Genomic DNA, 5000 nt, shown 5'->3' with positions numbered 1-5000 from the left:
AATTTCTGTGTACAAGGAATAATTGTGGAAAATTAAAATTAGCAAGTGCCTTCGGCACGCGAACAGCGTGAAATAGCGTCACGCAGTCAGACAGAGACAAGCGGGTGGTCGAGCGAGTGACATTACGAGTGAGTGAGATATAGGTATTTGTTTAATTGTCTGTGACTTAAAGTAAGTTTGTGAAGCGAATACTCCATCGTTTTTTACCACCTTTATTGAATCTACAATAATACATACATATATACATACATCCACACACACACACACACACACACACACACACACACATATATATATATATATATATATATATATATATATGTATATATATATATGTATATATACATGCATACATACTCATATATATATATGTATATATATATATATACTGTATATATATATATATATATATATATATATATATATGACAGTCGCATGTAGAATTCAAACCCACGGCTTCAGCCACCGGTAAGATAACCTTCACAACGCCTTAATCCTCTCGACCACCGAGGCTACAAAAGTTTTGTAACCCGGAATCTTTCTCATTCCCAAGAATAAGAAAGATTACTAATCTGCGACCCCAATTTCTGTTTTATACAAGACCTGAGCCCACTCGTGGTAGGAAGTAAGGATCGTAACAAATCACTTTCACGCTTCGCCATTGTAACTACGAGAGAAATTCGCAATTGGGCTCGGGTCTTGTGTAAAGTATATATATATATATATATATATATATATATATATATATATATATATATATATATATATATGATTGCTTGCTTAAAGCTGTCCGTCGATTTCGACGATGACGTCACTCCATGCGAAGGAGTTGAAAGATGAAAGAAATTCAGCGTTGATGGGTCTTGCGGTGGCTGACGAGTCCAATGCGGGCAGCACATACACGTCCACAGATGTCACACACGTACTCTCCACCTGGGAGATCTGGACGATGGCGCCTAGCTCGTCTTTCTTCAGCCACTCTGTCATAATTTTGGTTGAATGAGATCATTTCCGCCTGGCAGGTCGCCTTTCACTCATCTCTGTCTTCATTTAGTGTTTCTAGTTGCATAGGTTGGATGCCACACTTTTTCAAGTTAGCCTTCAAGCAGTCTTTGTACCGTTTGCGCTGCCCACCCACTGATCGTCGTCCTTCTGCGAGTTCTCCATATAAAATCTGCCTTGGGAGTCTATTTTCCGGCATTCTTGACACGTGTCCAATCCATCTGAGCTGTTTCCGCACGATCATAGCTTCAAAAGAATCTACACACGCCCTCATTCGTATCTCCGTGTGAGGTATGCGGTGCCACCACTTAAGGCCAAGAATCTTCTGCAGGCAGCTTATGTGGAACCTCTCTAGCGTCTTGATGTGCCCTCGGTAAGGGACCCAGGTTTCACTTGAGTAGAGCAGAATTGAGAGACAGATTGATTTGTAAACTGCGATCTTTGTGCGTACAGTGAGGTCCCTACAAAGAAACACTCTCCCTGAGAGTTTTCCGAAAGAGGTCGAGGCAAGGCTGATTCTACGATGTATTTCATCAGTCATATTACCTTTACTGTTGATAATTGAACCCAAGTATTTAAAACTATTCACATTTTTGATCGATGTGTTGTACACTTTGAAGGTGGCGGGTTCAATATTGGGCTGCAAAGTGGTCATCGCTTCGGTTTTGTCGGTGCTAATTACAAGGCCCGCGCGTGTGTAGGTTTGTTCCAGTTCTTGGAGATTGCGCTGAAGGCCATCAGAAGTGCATCCCACAATTATGGCATCATACGCATACTGGAGCTCAACCACGCAATCCCTAGTAGTTTTTCAAGGCGCTTTCAGTCGTTGTAGGTTGAAGAGGTTGCCGTCCAATCGATAAGAAAGTGGCACACCGTCCTCTGGTCTGATGCCTTGTGCAGTAGCGATCATAACAGCTGCGAGGTACAGGTTAAAATTTACAGGAGCAATAACACAGCCCTGTCGCACACCGGTGCACACATTGATAGGGTCAGATCTAATACCGTCACCAAGGACTCTAACCATTGCACCGTCATGAAGGGCCTTGATTACGTTTAGGAACTTTGGCGGGCATCCAAATCTATGAAGCACCTCCCACAGTAATTCCCTATTTATAGTATCAAAGGCTTTCGTCAAGTCAATGAAAACCATATATAGATTACAATGTTGTATCTGACGTATGACAAACACCATGTCGGTTGTGCTGCGGCTTTTTCTGAAACTGCACTGGCTTTCAGGTAAAACATTCTCAGATATTGTCTCAATGAGTCGCAAGAGCAGAATTCTGGCTAATATCTTGCCAGCGGTTGATAGGAGTGAAATCCCTCGACTATTATTACAATCAGCTCAATCACCTTTATTTTTATAAATGCTGATGAGATCCGCATCTTTCCATTGTTGTGGGACGCAGCCGGAGTTCCAAGCTGCTGTGATTAGTGTGTGCAAGGCTCGAACAACAGCCTTCCCACCATGTCGAAGGATCTCCGCAGGAACTGCATCAGGTCCTGGAGCTTTATTGTTTTTTAACGAGGCCACTGCGTTCGAGACCTCCTGTATTGTTGGAAGTTCATCCAACTCCTCTAAGACCGGTAACTCTGGTACATTTTGTATGAATGAGGGGTCTACAGGGGTGTGCCTGTTCAGTAACTCTTGGTAGTGCTCCGCCCATCGTGCAAGTATGGCTGATTTTCCAGTTATAAGGGTGCCGTCTGCTCCTCTCACAGGGTGGATGGGGCCATGACGGGGTCCATATGCAGTTTTTATTGCCGAGTAGAATTGCTGCTGATTACCAGCATCGGCGTAGCCCTGAATTTCTGCTGCCAACTGCGCCCACCAACTGTTCTGTATTCTTCTCAGTTCGCGTTGAGCCTGACTCCGTGCTGCTTTAAGTTTTTCATGATTTCCATTTGTTGGATTGCGAAGGTATCTTGCGTTTAGCCTGTTTCGCTCATCAATAAGGGTCTGGATGTCCCCTCTCTGATCGTCAAACCAGTCTCTATGCCGTCTTCTCGTAGTACCCAGGACTCTGGTAGAACAATCCGTTAAGACATCTGCTACTGCATCCCACCTCTCCGTCAGCAACTCTGTAGTAATTTCTTCGCCGTCCTGTAGAACCACCTCAACACGCCCCTCCAGCTCCTCTTTTAACGCTGAACTTATCTCCCTGTTACAGAGCGCTGAAACATTGATTTTCTTGTTAGGGGGCACTTTTTGTGCAAGGGGACGCAAGTGCAATCTTAACTTTGTACGAACAAGACTGTGGTCAGTCCAGCAGTCTGCTCCACGCATGACTTTAGTTATGAGCACGTCCTTTCTGTCTTGTTGACGCACAATTACATAGTCCAGTAGGTGCCACTGACCGGACCTAGGGTGTCTCCATGTGGTTTTGTATTTGTTCCTTAACTGAAACAGTGTATTAGTTATTGTTAGACCATACTCAGCACAGAAACTGAGAAGGCGCAAACCATTTTCATTACATCTGCCAATGCCATGTGCGCCCAGCACCCCCTCCCATAGGTGCTGGCTGGAGCCCACCCGGGCATTAAAATCTCCGAGAATTACAAGTTTGTCTTCTTTTGGGGTGACTCGTACTTCTTCAGAGAGCCCGTTATAGAAACTATCCTTGTCCACGTTCTCTGCAGTAAGTGTTGGAGCATAAACACTAATGATTGTCATGTGTCTGTTTCCGTGAAGCGGGATTCTCCATGTCATTAGACGTTCACTCTTCACTCGAGGGGTCTCAGGTAAGGATCTTAGCAGTGAGGTTCGCACAGCAAACGCAACTCCGTACAGACGTCTCTCCTCTGCTGGAAGGCCTTTCCACATAAACGTGTAGCCCTCACCTACCTCCTCCACAGTTCCCTCACCTGCAAGTCTTGTCTCTGCCAGGGCTGCGATGTCGACCCCATACCGGTTGAGTTCCGATGCAATAAGAGCAGTGCGCCTCTGTGGGCGTTCACTTTGTTCATTGTCGAGCAGCGTACGCACATTCCATGCCGCGATAGTCATAGTATGACTATCTTGAGTTCTTGTTCTATTTTGTGATATATTTCTACGATTTTGACCGCATAAGTGGAATGCTACGGCAGGCGCGGTCACCTGCCCATGGAGAGTTTGGAACGAGCAAGGTCTAGGCCAACTTTTCTAGGCCCCTCCCCAAAAAGGGGTGAGCAGTGCTAATACTTAAAAGGGCTGCTCAGTTGTCCTCGGTGCTGCCGAAGGAGGCCGTCGTTCCATTCGGCCAGTCCAGCGACCAAAGTCCAGGGCCGCCACACGTGCAGGTTGAGAGCTAAGAGCTTCCAGTGGCATTCGGCACCTGCTCCCTTCGTTCCCTTCCCATCGCCGTGGGACTTGTTGAGAGTAAGAGCACTGAAGGTGAATAAAGTTGAAGGTACTTGGAGGGAGGTACATGGAGTGGAGCTTGTGCAGAGATGATTTAAGTGGTAGGTAGGAGCACAGTCCACAGACCACTAACTTGACCACATCACAGAGGCTCTAGTGGCAAAGATCAGGCAAAGACGACTGGTCCGTGACGAAGCTGCAGGGTGTCTGGTCCACGGTGTCCTAGTACACACCTCCCATAGGGAGAGGATCCCCCATCCGCCAACCAGGGGACGCGCCCCTACGCTGACACCCAAGCGTATATATATATATATATATGTATATATACATATATATATACATATATATATATATGTATATACATATACGAGGTCTGTTAGAAAAGTATCCTACTTTGTTTATTATTGTTTTATTTATCTATTTATTTTTTCTATTTATTCTGTTTATTTACTTATTTATCTATTTATGAATTTATTTATTCGTTTATTTATTTATTTATTTGCAAAAACCTGATAGATTTGAATTAAGCGCGCTTACATGACCCGACCCTGAACCTTTGTGCGCAAACGTGAGTTTTTTCCTGCCTATCGATAGCGTCAGTTGCTGGCAAGCAGCATTTGCATGAGGTAGTGTGTATGTGTAGTGCTCTCGGCGGTTT

The sequence above is a fragment of the Oratosquilla oratoria genome, unplaced genomic scaffold (assembly GCF_046742065.1).
Source record: "Oratosquilla oratoria isolate Oo_2021 unplaced genomic scaffold, ASM4674206v1 SCAFFOLD45, whole genome shotgun sequence".
NCBI classification, from domain to species: domain Eukaryota; kingdom Metazoa; phylum Arthropoda; class Malacostraca; order Stomatopoda; family Squillidae; genus Oratosquilla; species Oratosquilla oratoria.
Note: the sequence above shows the minus strand (reverse complement) of the source record.